Source organism: Anomalospiza imberbis, chromosome 6 (assembly GCF_031753505.1).
Source record: "Anomalospiza imberbis isolate Cuckoo-Finch-1a 21T00152 chromosome 6, ASM3175350v1, whole genome shotgun sequence".
Lineage (NCBI taxonomy): Eukaryota > Metazoa > Chordata > Aves > Passeriformes > Viduidae > Anomalospiza > Anomalospiza imberbis.
This window is the reverse complement of record NC_089686.1, coordinates 32,315,111-32,333,746: the sequence shown is the minus strand read 5'-3', so window position 1 is coordinate 32,333,746 and position 18,636 is coordinate 32,315,111. Positions and strand designations below refer to the sequence as shown.

Sequence of the window (18,636 nt, the reverse complement as noted above, 5' to 3'; positions counted from 1 at the left end):
ATACTGAAGTAATGCTTAAAAATTCTCTGGTTAGTAGGTGTTGACAGCATAAAATTTTCATCGTTGAAGTGTGCATGTCCCTCTGAGAAGGTATTTAGCTGTTGTCACACATCTCTACTGGTAAACGCAGAACTTTCTTGTGCCTTGCTGCAAGTTAGCACTGTTCTTTAATCTCCGTAGGAAAGAGGTATTATTTTTGTTGGCCTGCTTGCGCTCTCTACTCCAAGTGAAATAGTCAGGAAAAAGCCCCTGTTTCTCTGCAAGTTTTGTTGGGGAAGGCTGTTTCTGCTTTTCCCTAGGATGTCCTATTCAAAATGAGAGATTAAAAACAACAGGGCTGCTGTGGAGGAAACCTTCTGCAACATCTACTTAGGTGTAATTTATCCTTTGTGGGTGAGTATTAGCATCTTAATCTTTGAAAAGTAGCATATAAGTGCATCTCTCCATCTTATAGTTTGTGGCTGTGTGATTTTGAGTCTGTGATAAATGTCAACATAGAAATTTTTTGCTGTAAATCTATCTTATACCTGTGTGTGTCTGTATGTCTGCATGTACAAGCTCTGTAGTAGAGCTTTGATTTTATTCTTGAGACACTTTAGCTTACTAGGCCAAGATGGAAGTGTAATCATACAGCTTCTCTAAGAGTGAAAACATATATAAAGCACATAGCAGATGCACAGGTTGGAGATACTCCTGTAAACTACATCAAACTTTTTGACAGCCACATGGGGTTCCTAGGCCAAATCCTTCTTAAATGCCCTAGCAATATGTGACTTCTATAAATATTTTAATGTTGTTGTTGGCATGTTGTTTATTTCAGTTTAAGCTATATAATATTTTATATATTTTCACCTATGAAAGGCAGTAGTGGTAAACAAAATGTTTTTTTCTGTATGATTCCTAAGAATATAAAAATCCCATTGAATTTATAGATAAGAGGGATACTGCAATGAATGTTTTAAAGCAAACTGATAGCATACTGTGATAAATCTGATAATCACAGGTTTATGACAAAGCTTAGTTGAAAGCTTGAAGTATTTCCAACAGAATTTTGGTTTCTAGAAGGAGTCTCCTGTGATGACGACAGCAGTATTTATAGCATGAATGTAGTAATTTTATTTTCAGAAACAGGGTAATCTGGTTTACAGAGTCGAACAAAATTGGTTGGAGAAAAGATTTGGAAGTTTTTTCTCATATATTTAAATAGTCTAATTATACATGATATTTTTTATTTGTGCTGCACAGCACAGGTCAGTATCAAAAAATACTTAGGAGGCTGGGATGTCCTCTTTCCAGAAAATCTCCACTTAAAATATTCCCTCTCATTAGAGCTAAGGGCATATAAACTTTTGATGGAAAAAATAGGTAAATGCCTGACGTTCTGCTACTGAGTATTTGTACTGGTTGCCAGTTTGGCAGGGTTGGGCACCTCGTGGCTTGTCTTATGCTTAAGTCTGTTTTTTGATGCTGGACTGAGCATTCCTTTGTTATGGCTTCTGTTTGCTACACATGTCGAGAGTATGCCAATACATCCAAGCAGCCATAGGTACAAAGTGTGTTATCAGGCATGATCAAAATTATGCCTCTTTTCTTCCAGAAACACAACCTGGCTTAGAGCATGCCCCCACTTTATTCAACCTAAACAATTTAGTCTCAGTAGCTTTATCTCCATTTTGCTTCAGGCAAGAGAGTGACCTAACCCTACATAATTATTTTTCTAAGATTTAGATGAGGAAGGACATCATCTTTCCCATGGTGCTATTACAATATTCATCAAGGAACAAAGTATTCAGGGGAAAACCAGCATAAATTAGGAGGACAATATTTCTCTGGCCTAGTGATGGGTGGAATATGGAGCACTGGTTGTATCTCTCATGCAAAATGCATGAACAGATTGTTGTGTGGGGATGAGGAACTTCCTTTTTCTGATGGCAGTCTCATGATTGATCTAGATTAATGGTTTCTAACACCATGATTTTTTTCCCCTAATGCTTTGTTTCAGGGCTGTGATGAAAATTTTTCAGACTTGACTATGTCTTAGCCATCGAAGTCTCCCCTCATAAAAAGGGAAATTAAGCTAAGACTTAGAAATGGCTTTCTGGGCATATACTTTTGCAACTATGCAGGGCACATGCAATTGTCATCACACAAATTGATTGTGTCCCTGTAAGAAGCATGGCCACATACTTTGTGATAAATCCTAACTTTATCAGAGTCCTCCAGCTCTTAAAGAAGCAGGGTTGTAGGATCATCTCCTTGGTTCTTTTTTCTGTTGTCTAGTTTAGCTTTGGGTTTTATTTCCCCTCAGAGCAGGGTGCTAATAACACCAAGGGTGTGGGTTCAATTCCTATACAGGCCATTCACTTCAGATTGGACTTGGTCCTCCTTGTGAGTCCCTTCCAACTCGGAATATTCTGTGTGATTTACTTCCTTATTTCTTCATTTTGGCACTGTTCTGCTTAGAAATACTGAGAAGTGTACATTGCTACATAATACTGCATGATAATGACAACTTTTTATATGTTCTGTATTGCTTATTTATGGAGAAATGTTTTCTATATAGGGTGATACCTTTAGTTTCAAATATTCAAGTAGTACCATAAAAAGAAGTCCATTATAATAAGTTGACATGGCAAGACAGAAGATTGGACTTAGTAAGAAATGCTTCTTAATATGATCCATTTTTATTTTTCTATTCTGCCAGTTATATTTAGGAGTGAATAGGTTTATTTTAATTACTTCTGTAGAAGAGGTTTCACATTTCTAAATTATTCCTTCAGGAGTATTTGCACTATATCTTCATAGGCTCTTTTCCCCTGCCTCTTCATTATAATTTAAAGAGTAAATCAATTGTGTAGTTAGTTATATTTACCAAATGAAAAATCCAGTCAAAATTAAACACACCTCCATACTAATAATCTTCTCCCTTTGTATGTGCTCTGTCACTGCCCTTTTTTTTAGAGCACTTCCCTATTCCTTATGTGGTCGTCTTAATTTTCTCACATGCAGAGAACTCCCCATTCCATTCTGGTGGGATCCAGTTATTATTCATATCATATAGTCTTTTCTGCCTGGACTATTGATGTTCTTTATTTAAAACTATATATTTTTCTTTTGATTGCATTTATCATCCCCAGTGCCTCAATGCAAAATGTAATTACACTGCAATACATATATGTGTTGAACAATAAACAATGTTTGTTGCTAAGAAGAGTATTTAAATGTTCTGAATACTTTCACTTTTTTGAGATGTTCATGGAAAAGAAGATTAAAACTGAATAACTGCTTCTATAAACATGAGCTTGTGGTTGTAGCAGTTCTTTTTTTCTTCCTAGCTGCTTTTCTTTCTGTAAATCAAAGCCTTCCTTCAAAGAAATATCAAGGAAGAGTGGTGTCTCTCAGCAGGGAGTCTTCATTCTGCAGGAAACAAACATTTTGTGCCTGTCCTCTGCTATTGGCTTAAATGTATTAGAAGCCTATTAAGAGTGTGCTGGAAGCTTCTGGTTTGTGAGGAGCAGTCTACAGAGCTTTTTTTTTGTTGAAGCCATGTATATTACTTTCTCAGTGTTATTGCATATAAATATAACACAGTGCTACATTTTTTTTGCATGTATTATATATTTAACAGGTACATGTATGTAATTGGGAAAATAATTAGAGTTGTTTATGGTTAGAATTTCACTCATATATAATATCTTGTACTTATTTTTTGTTTAGGATAATTGATTGAGGAAATAAAATCCAATTATAAGTACCAACACGTGTTTTTATTGCTAGTATATTTAGAGGCAAAGCTAGAAAGCAGTAGTGACATAAGTGACTTCAAAGTGATAGCAATAACCAGCTAAGAATTTTTAATTTAGTAAAGGAGCAAAAGAAGGGTGATCTTTTTAGTATTGTATGCAACAGAAGGCATTGTAACCTATATTTGTGAGAGAAATTTCAAGTATAGTGTGATGATGGCTCTTCTCAGAATGGTATGTCTGTAACCTGAACTTATATAAAAAAAATAATGAACTTGAATTATGTTAATTCAAGAAATGACAGAATTAGTAGCTGTATAGAATGTAGAGAATATGCACTTATTTGTGGAGAAAGATTAGAAATAGTCATCATGCATACATTATTCAGACTCTTTATGAGTGATAGACTGTAACCTGTAAATATTATAGGTATGAAGTATGGAGATAAATTAGGGGTGTCTAGTGAATTCATGTCAACAGTCATTATGCAAACAAATGCCTTTCCACCTGCATGGTACAAAAATGGAATTATCAGTGTTTGAAATTACTGTATGAGTAACTTTGATTGGTTTTTCAGTCTCTGTCTCATCACCTAGTGACTTCCAGTTACTTTCTAGATTTCTCAGGGTGTAATAGTGTATCTCCCTTTTTAATCAATCCGCCTGTAAAACACTCTTTGATTGGAGAAGTGTGAACACTATCCTGCAACACAAGTTCCAGTTCAGAAATGGCCTTTTAACTTGTCTTTGTGTCTTTATTTTCAATTATCTGTACTTCCTTATCTGTCAGTTTGCTTATTAAATGTTTATAGTACAATAGTTTTAGTTATTTTATGAAATTTTTGTACTGTCACTAGGAGTTTCAGGTGCAATATATGTAAGCTAAAAAACTAAATCATAGTATTGGAAACAGAATTCGTAATGTAAGCAGGAAAATCAGCTGCAAATTTTAAATCAGCTGCAAATTTAGATTATGTTAATCACATGTTTTATTTTCATAAAAATGAATAAAGACAGATTAAATCTCTTTTATTGTTGCATGCTAAAGAAATTGCCTTTTTTTTTTTCCTAAATGCAAGTGTTGCTTAATAAGAGGATGATCATAGTAGGAAAAATAATATCTGTATCTTGCTTGTTTTGATACCAGGGGTTCATAACAGTATTTAGCTACAGAGTAAAGTGAGTGGACAAATCTTTTAATTAACCTCCGTCATGATGCATCATGCCCTCTTCAATAAATAGATGTAACAGGGAGAAAAGCCAGTTGTTTCTAATAATTTTCTAGTGCTTTTGTGGTTTGTATACTTCAGTGTTCTGAAGGTCGGATAGAACTACCAGACCATAAAATCCAGCCAGCGAGAGATCTGGAGCTAAGAGAGCTCAAGGATTTATTAAGTGATGTGAAACTCTATTGTTTTGTGCATGTGTTACATAATTGCTGTCAGTGCAAGGCTGTTAAAATTCCCTGCTAGTAATAACACGAATACCATTTTATAGCTTCAAGAGGAGATAAAAGAAGTTTCTTAGTCAGCACTTCAACAATATCACAGCACATGTCAGTTTTATTATTCTGAGGCCTTCAGTTTTGGCAGATGCTCTCCATTCTGGCTGTGGTGTGGTAATTACCATATAAATTAAGCAGTGAAATAAGCTGAGTGCAGCCTTATCCCTGCTGCCTGTTACCAGGTTGCAAGTATCACAGTGTGAAACAGGCATAATTCAGGCTGATTATATTTAGAAGGCCACATTTTGAAATCCTGGACCTTTATCCCAATTCGAGTCAATTTTAAAAGTAAATTGAAGCTGTTTAGTTGCTGTGCAAACAGAGGGATCATTCTTTCTCCACAAGGTACTCTCCATAATAGCATTCCAGGAATTAGTTCAATCCATCCTGGTTTGATTCATAGCCACTAATTATATTTCAGCATGCATTCTAATGCTTCAAATTATATGTGTCCCTACTTTAATGAGTTGTAACTAGTCCTTAAATGGGGAGCTTTGCACTTTTCTTTTCTATCTAACAAGCTTTACTTTGGATTTTATGGGATTAAGCTACTATGGAAAATCTAGGAAAGTAAGCTGAAATTAGTGGCTTTGTTTTATTTTGTTTTGTGTTTTTTTTTTTTCCCCCGCTAATACAATTAATTCTACTCATTTGGGAAGCTTTGGAAATTGTTAAATCAAGAATCCAAATGCAGATTTCTCAGATGATAGTGGTAAAGCAGATATTTTTTCTCCATGTGATAAGTAACCGCATGTGTCAAGACTGGGCAAAAAAAATAAAGATGAAGTGGGCGATTGATGCTGTTTAAAATTGGAAAAATTGTGTTGGAAAATAAAAGCTTCAAAAGAAAAATAGTCTATTGCATAATTTTTTTTTTCTTTCTGGTATTGCATTACAGAAGTCAAAGCATTTTAGAGAACTGGATATGTTATGAATGGTGTAGTGGACACAAAAAAACATGGCCAGGGTTTTAGTGGGCAAGTAACAAAGCTGATGATGTAACTGCAATCTTTTGATTTAAATTTTTCTTTTAAATTCAGTGTCATGGAAAGAACAAGAGCAGAAACTTGTGCCATCAGTGTTAGGCTACAGTTAACTGTCTTTTGCTTTACTGGACTATTTTTTCTACATTAAAATGTGAATCCACAAAACTGCTGCATTAGAGATAACCTCTGATCTTTTAATAAGATGGAAAGTAAAATTTGCTTACTTTCCACCCCTGAGGGATAATGTGCAAGATATTTAAGTTATTTAATTTATAAGAAGTATCTTTGCATTCAAAAGATGCTGAAATTCCTGTCTTTTCAATTTACAAGTACTTTTGGAATAAAAACTGTTTTCCCTATTTTGTTGATTTTCTTCAAGTAGAGCAGATGAATTTCCTTTTACATTCTGGACATGAAACTGGCAATGTAAACAGTGAGACAAAACTGAAATTATAAGAATTTTAATCTTTATGTATCAGAATTGTATTTAACTATTGTAGAAATAAACACTAGTGTCAGAACCAATTCCAGCTCAGCTAATTTTATTATTCCTACTTCAACTACTCTTTGGTGTAAGGTAATTATTTTTTCTGCTCTGGTATGTTGTTTGGTTGGGATCCTTTTCCTCTTTTCCCTTGTCCTTCAGTAATCTTTTTTCAACAGCTGATTGTCTTTTTTTTTCTAACTGACAATTTAGATTGTTTCATGCAGCACTTCAGTGGCCTTTAGAAACAAAGGTGGTACACAAAAATAAGCTCTTATTTTAATAGCTTGAATTTGAATTACTAAGGACATGTACTGTTAAATACTGGGGTAATCTTTCTATGAGCATATTGAATACATTTTGATACGGTTAAAGAAGAGGCACCTCCAATCTGCCAGATGGATGGTACATGACATTTAAAGACTTTTTCTCTTTTGAAGAATCCTATTTCTTTCTCATTTTTGTAAACCTTTTCTGAAGATAGTATTAGGTAAACCATTTAAATAAAACCCACATTTTCTGTATGTGTATCTACTCTATGCATTGTTATTAATTCTTGCTATATAATTACCTTCATTAGGGCTCTTATGTTTACTATTTCTTGAAAAATTGCATCAATTAAGACCTGCCATAATCCTACAAACTTTTGAGAAGTCACAGAATAGTATGACTGGCTGTAGAGATCTGTTTGGGCAGAATAATTTTAATATTGAATGCTGAAGTTACTACTTGCTTTTGATACTCAGATCTTTGAGTAAATACTTCATTTGGTAAGACATTCATGAGTGTATTTTCTATGCTTGACAGATACAATCTGAGAACACAGGTAACAGTGGATAAAAACAGTAATTTGTGCTGAGATTATGGGATGGAAAGAGCTTGGTTAGTGAGTAGAGATGTGTTACAGTTAAAGTTTGATAAACTGTTGAACTTGCTTCACAAGCAAATACATACAACAAAACAATGCCAAGCTACTAATTATATTATACTACATGACTTATTATCTGGATTTTTGCCAGGTAAAAAATGATTAGGCCAAATCTTACTTGTACTTTCACAGTTGACCTCCCAGTAATCCCACAGAGGAGGAAAAAACCCAGAACTCAACCAAAATCCATGGGAAGTAATACTTTGTGGGGGAAAATGTGCTTAAGTATTGTCAAACTACATATTGCTTGTTGAAAAGTTTAATTCCACTTCCATCCTTAACTCTTAAAGTTATTCATTCACAACTTTGTAATTCTATTACAAAAAATACTTTTAAATAAAAGTAAAATGCTTCTTTTATGTAGATCTCTAAGGCATTGGTAGAACCTGTTACAGTAGCTCCACATACTGGCTTATGTATTTGGATGGAGCTCTCGACTCTAGCTTTTCCTTCTCTACTGTCTCTCAGGCTTCCTGTTTGTATTCTGTTTGCTATTATTTGTAGTGTTTTTCTTTGAGTTTCAGAGTGTATGAGTGAACTAACCATGTTAAGCAGGGCAATGTAGATCACAGCTGTTCCTCTTATGTTTAGTTAGTTTTGAATATGGAGTTTACTTTGATAAATTCCATTGAGCAGGCAAATAACAGAAAACATAATGCACTGTGAGGACAACATATTTTAATGTGCAATTTTTATTCTGATTTTTAATTTACTCTCATTTTATTTTTGGAACACAGCAAACACTTTCTAATTCAATTTGTTCTTAATCTTCTCAATTTAAAACCATTTCTGTGGTTTACCTCCCAATTATGTATTTGAAACGATAAACTGCCAGGTAATGTGCAGATTTGCTAACTGCAAATATAAAGTTTTAGTAAGGTTAAATTAAGTTGTGTTGATGTGTAGTTTTGGTACAGGACACCAGAATCTCATGCTGAAATATTATTTATGTTCTGGTGAAAGCTAGAGAGAACAGTCAAGTTGTCTTAATTAATCTCCATGTATCACTGAAAGGGAAAAATTGTTGCCTGAAAAAAGCCTACACTCTTCTTCTAAAGGTGTCCAAATGTGATGTAGACAAAAGGAAACAAACTAAACAAGGTAAAGATGGGAATGATTTTCAGCTCTTTGATACAACAGAACTGCTAATGTCCTGAACAGAAGTTTTAGAAGAGTGTAAAAGCTAATAAAGTAATATAGTATAAAAATAATATAATATGCAAGATTGAAAAATCCTGGTTTTGAGGGATTTATGGTATAGCAAGCTAAATTTTGAATTTAGTGATTTTAACAATCTGTCTGGCTTGAACTAGCTAAACATTCTCTGTAAGAGAACATTTAAAGTACAGTCTAATTAATCATTAATACAGTTTTGTGAAATGAATGCCCCCTGCAATGAGTTTGCTCTATCTGCATAGGAGCCAGTTGTCAGCCACAGCTGAAAATAGCAAATGCTTTCTGCTCTGAAGAAAAACATTCACTTTTTGGATACTTGTTATTGCAAGAAAACACAAGGAAAAAAAAATGAAGGTACACTTGATTTGAAGTGAAATTATATGAATGTACTCTGATTCATTCTTTCATAGCTGTCTAATTCAAAATGCCTGAAGACAATTAACATGTATTTCAGCTTCATGGACTAGTCAAAGTATTACTTTGGCCCCAAAAAATGCAGTCTTCAAATAATTAAACAATAATTAAAAATATGGTCTATTTCTCATAGTAATGACATCATAATTTTGGAAGCTGGTGGAAGCTTTCAGCCTTTTGAGTTTCTTTTTGTTTAGAAAGGGGAACTCTGCCTAAAATTCTGTGTACTGCCAGATGCTTCACAGAATCCCTGTGTACATAAAGCAAAGTGGCTTATACAGATTGCTCTATTCTGAAGGTTTTAACTGTAGGTGCAGTTATGCAGGTGTCAGGTAAATTTAGACAGGGAGATTACTTGTATAAGTTAATTTATAAGTCCAATATTAATTTTTTTTTCTCTAGGTAACTAAGATTTTTTTCCCCAGAATAACCTGCTAATTCATATTCTGTTAGATCACTGCATTTCTTTCAGATAAGATACATTTAAGAACTTAGATCATTGCAAGACCAGTCACTTTAGGAACTCTTGATATTATATAAGCAAGTGTACACTGCAAGAAAGACTACATTCAACTAAGTGAAATCCACTTAGTCCTGCATGTGCCTTCAAGTGCTCGCTGTGAATGCTGTTTGTACTTGGGTGTCAGCTTCCCTCAAACATATTAAAAAAAGCCCCTCTTGTAGTTTCTTAGATTGTACTTGAAATGTTTAAGGAGTGTGCTGAAGTCTTAGGTCAGTTTAAGTTTCTAAGCTAAAGCGAGTCATAATCTATGCTCGTGATTGCCATTAGTAAAACTGAAAAGCCTGTTAGACTGGTTTTTACTAGTTTACCTTCTGTCAAACTAGAAAGTAGACAGATGTCTTTTCATTTTGAGCAGAATACTGTTATTCTATATTTTGAGTACAGGATGAGTATTATAGTTTGGATAAAATAAGAAGTCTGTCATTCTCAGGCCCATCTAGTTTCAAGGAATGTAATTTATGTGGTAATTTCTTTCAGCAGTTATTTCCTGTCCTAAATCTTGAATGAATCTAACAGAATATATTACCTGTGGCATGGATTTTAAAATAGTATCATCTTGACTATCTCTTTGCATGGAGAGAGAATAGCCTGATACTGTGCTGCTTCTTAGGCTTTTGTACAACACTGTAAATTAGTAATTCAGAATTATTGCTTCTTTTGAACATTTTATTTAGATATGAGTATACATGCGCATAATAGTCTTTACAGGTAAACTAGGCAGTTGTTTAATGAGCCATAACAATTATGGCTTTTGGAACAGAGTTTATCATAAATGTTCAAGACCCATATTCTTTGTTATGTTTTTGTAATGGGACAGAAAGAGAAAATACATATTTAAATAAGAATATTCCAGATTGAATTAATTTTCTTTAAAACATTACTCTTCTTCCTCTGTTGATAATGGGGTTTTAGCACAGTAGCCTTAACAAAGAATTCTGGAGTAGGAAATCAGTGAAATAGAAACAGTGGTCTTGTACCTCAGACTTCTGTAGTGAACTGGTAGTGTACAAGTTGTTAGAAACATTTGTCTAAACATCACAAATAATTTCACTTAATCTAGAGAATATTGGATACATAGTTCTGAAATAAATGGAAATAAATTTTTAAAAATTTGTATTTCTGCCATATATAGTGTGGTTTTGGCTAAGAAGGTTTGTACAGAATAATTTTGTTTAGAAATGATCTTTAATATCATTGAGTCCAAGTCCACCTCTAAACTGTCCCTGAAGTGCTACACCTACACATCATTTAAATACCTCCAGGGGTGATGACTCAACCACTTCTCTGGGCAGCCTGTTCCAATGCCTGACCACCCTTTCAGTGAAGAAATATCCAGCCTAATCCTCCTGTGGTGCAACTTGAGGCCATTTCCTCTGTCCTGTCACTCATTACATGGCAGAATGTCCATCTGCCTGCAATCTTCTTTCACGTAGTTGTAGGGAGCATTGAAGTCCCCCCTGAGTCCCCATCTCTTCTCCAGGCTAAACAAGCACAGCTCCCCCAGGAACTCTAGCAGGACTTGTGCTCCAGATCCTTCTCCCCTTTCATTGTTCTTCTTTGATTCTGAATTACTTTTGTTAACTAGTAAAGTTATCAATAAAATAAAATACGGTGGTAAGTCAAATGTTGTATTTAGTGTTTGAACATTAGTAATATATAAGTTGTGCAAAGCAGTAAGAAAAAGAAACTAGCCATTCAAAATATAATACTTAGGCTGAGAGACAGAACACAATGAATGATATCTTTAGCTCAGTACAGTATCTGTTTTGTATCTTTTCATTTTTTCAGAATTAAAACTTAGGTTTACTGGGTTTGTTGGAAAAAGGGAATAATGGTCAAAGAACTGTTAAAGCTATTACTATATAGAAAATGGTAGAAATAGTTTTCATAATGAATTACCATATTTGTTTTTCTGTTCTGACATTTATCAGGACCATTCATATAAAAATGAAAGAGTAGGAAAAGTCTTAGGCTTATTTTCTGTGAAAGTGGAATGTATGCACGTAAAAAATGTGTTACTCTTACATTATAGTTTATAACAGCAGGGTGATAGTTTGGCTTAAGGTGTCCAAAATGTCAGTAGCTTATCTCTAACTTTTGGCATCCTTTAATTATGCTTATGCTTTATTGGCATATACCTGCACAACAATCTTTGATAAAATGGGAAACCTTGCTATAAGTGGGGTTTTGTGACAAGTAGACTAAACAGTAAAGGTGATTAAGTGTCAAGAATTCATATTGGATTTCAAAGTGTCTTACTTCAGACATGCTATTGAGTTCTTTTTTGTATCACACATGAAAGACATATAATAATGTTTCTAGACATAACTACCTCCTCACTTTTGGTTTCAATTGTTTTCCCTCTTCAGAACCAACATAATAGTTCTTTTTAAAATATGAGGTCAGTACTTTTGTATTTAGATGCCTCTATGGTGGTGAAGTTTCATAGATGTTTTAATTATATACTTGCATTTACTGTCAAGGTGTAAATTGAGGGGCTTTTTCATAATTAGGTGTACATGCTTTAGTTTGTTGAAGTACAAAAAGAAGGGTCTAGTTATTTAATATTTTATGATCTTGTCACTCTGTCTTCAATAATTAAATTCATATTATATAGGTCTGATCCTGCAGGTCCATGCTTGCAATGCAAATTAAAAGAAATATCTATGATTTCATTAGGGTTTTAGGGTTTTTTTGAGTTTATTTAGGATGAGGCCTATATTTTGCATTACTGGAAATTTTGAAAGTGGCAGAAAAGTTATTTTACTTTTGTACTTATTGTGGCCTATGCCTATGAGATGGTTTTAATTAATAATTCAACAAAATGTCTAGACCATTTCAGAGATTTCTTAACATAGCAAAAATGCATACTTCTAGGATAAAAGTGCATTTTTCTGGTAAGTGGAATACTTTTTTGCATTGTATTTATGGCAATAACAACTATGAACTTCCTCCAGCTACACTAAAAGGTGGGCAGAAATATTATGATAATCCTTTTTGTGAAGTTTGACTTCTATGTGATTTTTAAATTATTGTTAGATGAGGTTTATATTTGTGTATTCAGTTGTGTATGCTTGCTTAGGTGCTGTCTTGCCAAGTCAGGCCATAGAAACCAGGGCTAAATTTTCAAAACCCTGTGGCATCAGTAAGTTCTGCATAGTGCACATAGGCTTTGTGCAGAGTCATTTTCTCATGCAAATTATTCTTTGCATATCTAGTTGCTGCTTTTACCATAGTAACGTGGAGATTTGCTCTCACAATAGGAAAATGCCCATTGTGTGCACATAATAAATTAGATGCATAACTCTAATCACGTGAAAAGAGTTTTTTGCATGACCAGATGAGACATTGCAAGGTAGCTAGTACGCCTTGAGATGGCTGGCTGTGAAAAGAGCCAATGAAAAAAAGGGTAGATATTCCTTTTTTCCATCTTGGTAGTTTAATTTTAAATTAAAATTTAATAGTTATATTTATATTTAATAATTTTGTAGAATTGGTTTTAAAAACTTTGTTTTGTCTCTTTACTGGTCAGGAAACATTAATCTTCTAATATGTAAATCATATTATTGTTTAAGCAATAGTTCATATGCATGAATTTTGTATAAGGGAATAAAACTTTTTTTTTTGCTATGCTGTATGGTTTGGCTGAATGTGGTTTCTACCTACACTCTTTAAATGTGCGATTACTGATCTACTTAAAGACCAACTATTTTCTACTTTTATGGGAAACAGACGGAATGTCTGGAATTCCACTTACAAAAAGGAATCTGTATCCTGCTGAGTAATAGCAAGACAGTTGTCTTTTTTCCCTAGCTGCAGATGTAAAATTCAATACCCAAAGGCATGCAAAATATTGAAGATGATTTATGGTTAAGACTTAATATTGTTCCTTAAATTACATGGCTATAAGGAGTATATCTGGCTGCAGGATTAATTTCAAGAGACATAGCTTAATCTTTTATTGGAGAAATATATTTCTGAAAGGAAAAATAAAAGTAATAGATTTAAGTGTTTCAATTGTTCATATTATTTCTATTTTTTATTTCATGTATTGGTTGTTGTTTGTGAGCATTTGTTACATGCATGTGTACTTCCCATGACTTTACCAACTTTAAATACACAGAGTAACTAAAATTGCAATGCATCTTTGAATGTGTTTTGCTTATGTTGATGAGAGCAGAAACAGGAAATACTCAGAAATGTGAAAGATAGATTTATATATTATTAAAATTTTAGATGCATTATTCTTAAGACTTGAATATCAACCACTTCTTACAACAGCAATGAACCAAAATGTTGCTTCACTTCCATCAATAACTGTAATGCAGATAAGCAGTGCATGTATAATCTTCTTTTATGGGCTGGACATGTATCATTATTTTAAGATGATAATTTGCATTTACCCAGAAAACTTCCTGGCATTTCTTTCATTGATAACATTTTAAAAATTATTTTATCAGCCTTCTTTCTGAGGAGAAGTATTGTAATAAGATGAAGACTTTAGAAATAATGTAAAGAACTTCAAGACACTACTCAGTCTGAAGGAGATATGTAGGGATAAAATAGCAATTATTCTGTTTCTTTTCTTGAGTGGATTTTGAATAATATGAACTATGTGACTACATTCCTCAGATCTGAAGATTTTAGCAAATCATTGTTATTTTCATAATAAATTAACACTTAATTTTCTTCTTCTATAAAATACTTGTGTTAGCAGGTGAAGCAATTTGACCAGTTTCTATCTTGCTAACATTAAAAATATTTAATTGAACATCATTTTTATGTTAACAGATATCCAATTTTAAATTTGAAGTCCTACATAAAGTCATTTGAGTACTTGTTTGTGGCAAGTAAAGGCAAAAAAAAAAGACTGGCAAGTTGTGTTTACCACTCTTCAGAAGTGAACCACATAATTCATACAATTCATAAAGTTATTTTTTTAAATTTAGAAGGAAATCATCAAAAGTAACTTAAAATTTGGATAAGCACAAGAATTTTCACTCTCATTTTTTCTGCAACCCTCTGATTGTTGAAATCACTATGTTAATCTGTTATGGACATCTAGTAATTGGAAAAATTCCATGTCTAGGAAATAGAATTAACAGCTCCTTTTTTTTCATGTTGGGAGAACTAATTGTTGTTACAAACATCCAGAGTAGAAGTGTGGGAGAACAATATTTAAGTTGTGCCAGTAGTATGTTTAAAGTCAAACACTCATGCCTCTGAAGAAGTAACAGTGAGATGTATCACTGTTTCAAAGGGGGCAATATGATTTGGGGGGCTGGAGATTTTTTGGTGTAATGAAAGCATAGAGCTCATGCTGAAGTAATTGAAATTCGATCTCCTAATTAGGTTTTATAAATCTCATTTTATAAGGTTAAAATATGTGGTTTCTTCACCTGTTTCTTTGTGTAATTGATAATGATAATTCTATTGGAACTGACTGAATCATTTAGACCCCTATATACAGATCAGAACATGGGTACCTGCCTGTTTACCAGTTTGCCTCCTTTTTCTAGTTTGATTTATCCTCTTTTGATTGCTTCCATAGATTTTGGGGTTTGGCTTTTTAGACTATTTCAAGGAAGTAAGTTTATTTTACAATTTTATTTCTGCCTTTAAACAATGAGTATATTACCATGTCCATAAATCATGCTCAGTAAATTAATTTGCTTTAAGTGCAGAAAGAGGAGTATTTTGTAGGTTCCCTTAAATAAAGGACGTGACTTTTGGAGAGAATGCTGTCATATTGGGGGTGAAAAAAACTGCAAACAGCCCACCATATTTTCCTTTAGCTAGTTCTCTGTGGCTGAGGACACAGTCTTACTGAACATTTTAGAAGTCATTCTAGGTATGAAATTTCTGTGAGGATGTTGTGATGGGAAGTCATCCAAGAAACAATGTGCCATAAAGAAGAAATAACAAACATAGTTATACTACTGTCTCTGCTTATAAAATATAACTTTATCATGTTAAAAGCACTGTAATACTAGCAAGATTGGAAGGGAATATGAACACATCTCCATCCATTTGTCATGTTATTTCTTGTTCTATGTAGAGCACACCAGTGACAAGAGGCTCTTCCTCTTCAAGAGGAAGAGATGACCTGTTAAGGGAACATTCAGCATTCGTACTGTTTTCTGAAAATTTGGATTTTGCTGTTTGATTTTAGCATGAGTTGCCTTTTTAGTGCAGGGTGTTTTTGTATGAGCTTTTTTCCCCTAGGTGATTTCAGGTGGTAATGTAGCAGGGCAGTTGATAAGATTTTTGGAGGTGTGGCTGATTCATTACTCTTGATAGAATTTTGAGGCAAATCAACTGTTTTGATGAAGCAGAAAATTGTCTTTTTTCCTTGTTTCTTGTTTCTCAAATTCTGGTTGTGTTATATTTCCCACATCTACTTCTGTTTGCCTTTTCTGGTATCATAGTCCTTTTCTCTTCCTTTCTTTCCCTGTTTTCCCCATAATAGAGATCGCCCCTTTTGGGTTGTTATCGAACCATTATGATCACTGCAACCCACTCATCCCTTCATTTTTTACAAAATCTTTCTGTCATTAGTGCTGTCTCATGCTTTGTGTTTTCTCTTTGAGTTATGTAGCTTCCTTCTTTGACCCCTGTGTGTTCCTTCTGTTTTGTGTCTCCTGCAAAAACTTTCTGATTTTTAGTCACTGTAGAAACTACTCTGTCGAGAAAACAGAGAGGGGAATTTAAGAATCTCTTTTAAGATCTTTTTCTCCTTTTGTTGAAGAGAAGAAGGTAGAATGGGAAATTCTTTTCCCTACTCTCAGTACCTTCTTAGAAGCCCTTTTTTCCCCTGCTAGGGAAAGTGTGTAAAACTTTTAAATTCAGGAAGATTTTAGTTGCCATAAGTAAGACTGGATTCAAAACCAGGTGGCAGAGATGAATAGACAATGTCTGTTAACAGTGCTGTGTTGAATTCTACATCACAATACCTACCCTGATGTGATTCTTTTCTTCATACTGAAATAAGAATTTAAGTAGTGCACAGTGGATCACTGAAAAATGCTTTAAGAAATATTTAAAAAAAGTAAAGCTATTGTTTTGGTATCTTTGTCTGTTTCTTTGTTGTCTAAATTCAAACTGTTTTTAATCCTTCAACCCCTGTTGTTTCTTGCATTATTGCTCTGAATGCATCACACATTGTTATTTCTGCCCAAGTTCCCTTCAATGAGAAAGGATTGATCCATTGTCCCTTCTAACCTCATATTGTGGGGAAGTGTTGAGAGTGTGAACTACAGAGATATATTTTTGTATTTGGAGTACCACTATGATTATTAATATAGCTGTATTTTTTCTTGTTCTCTTCAGTATTTATTGCCATGAGCATGTAATTGGGCACTGAATTTGGTATTTGTCCTGAATGCTCGCTTCTCTAGAATATGTGACTCCAGGGGAGTAAAATTCTTCTACTGTGACATCAATTAATGGTATTATGTTGTATAGTAGGCATGAATGGCAGAAATCCAGCCAGTCAGAGGAGACATGTAACTTCAGGTTCTTTTGTTGTAATATTCAGAGTTGGTTTAAGCTGGATACAAAGCTTTGATTAGTGCATAAAATCCTGTCACTTTGAAAAATTAAACATACTTTAGCTACTGACTGAAGATGGGAGGGGATATGGATGATTTCTTGATATTTTACTTAGTCATGAGATTCATAGCTTGGATAAGGCTTTCTATAGAATAGGATGAAAATGAGAAGCATTATTTACATAGGTGTTTATAAAGTGCAGTGTAAAAAGTGTTCTTGTTCAAGTTTGAAGGTGATACCAGATTGGGGAAGGGCAGAGAAGGTGATGTGACTCTCAGCTCAATACACTTGAGAGCAGGGCTGCTGTCCAGAGAAACTTCAGCAAGGGGGAATGGGCCAACAGAAACTTTCTGAAATTCAGCAAGGGTAAAAGTAAAACCCTTCACCTGGGAAAGAGGAACTGCCAACAACAGTTCTGGGGACCTACAGGCTGAAGAGCAGTTCCACTGAAAAGTACCTGGGGTTCCTGGTGGATGGGGGGTCTAGCTGCATGGGAGCCAGTAATGTGCCTTGGCAGCAGAGCAGGCCAACAGCATCTTGCTCAGTATTTACAGGAGCAGAGGCCCCATATGATTACTTATATTCTATTGTTTAATATTTATCCTAATTTCCTATCATGTTTTTGTATTTGTAAACAATGAGCCCATTGTCTGCTACCATTTCTGTTCCCGTCCTTTTTATAGATTTTTGCTTCTTCAACTTTGGGCAAATTTCCTTTCTTTTTGAGGGCAAACTTGTATATATGTGAAATGTGTTGCTTCATCTCAGTATGTTGACTGGAAGCTGGGAATTCTTCTCATGAAATTATTGCCCTTCTCACAGAAATAATTCCTATTATTCTAAGTGTCTATCTCGTAAATGAAGGGAAAAATATGTGTTTACATGATATTAGTCCATTGTGGTGGACATTTTGTGTTTTGAAAAGAAAAAGCTTCATGTTTAGATGCTTGTCCATCTCTTAATAAGTAGTTGCTGAGGAATGCTGCAAGTCTCTGCCAGTGCTTTTTATAAACATGAAGGATTGTACAGGTATTTAAAATCTGTAGTAGGCATTCTCCAATTATAATCAACTTCTACTTTATTTAAACTCAAATCAAACTTGCTAGTTGACCAGCTAGTGAGTATCAGCCTGGAGCATTATGAAGGTGGAAACATATCTAGCAAATACAGAACTGGCTTTCCTCACATTACTGCATACGTATGTTTATCAATGTGTTTTAAATATAAAGATTTACCCCCTCCTTTCAATTTTTAAATGGTGATAAGCCCTACTGACCTCTGTCTTGCTTAGGCTTAATGCCTGGCACTTTTAAATCACTTTTACTGTC

At 34.1% G+C, this 18,636-nt stretch overlaps 1 protein-coding gene and 1 long non-coding RNA gene across 9 annotated transcripts in view; one reads left to right on the top strand and one right to left on the bottom strand.

The window, feature by feature from the left end:
* The window catches only part of FSIP1 (fibrous sheath interacting protein 1), a 70,343-nt gene that overhangs the window by 24,447 nt on the left and 27,260 nt on the right, over window positions 1-18,636 (top strand). The window lies entirely within an intron of this gene.
* On the bottom strand, window positions 16,277-16,658 carry LOC137475633 (uncharacterized). Its single transcript, XR_010999993.1, has 2 exons — window positions 16,549-16,658; window positions 16,277-16,398 (listed from the first exon to the last, which is right to left on the bottom strand). It is a non-coding gene; the product is annotated as an uncharacterized lncRNA (long non-coding RNA).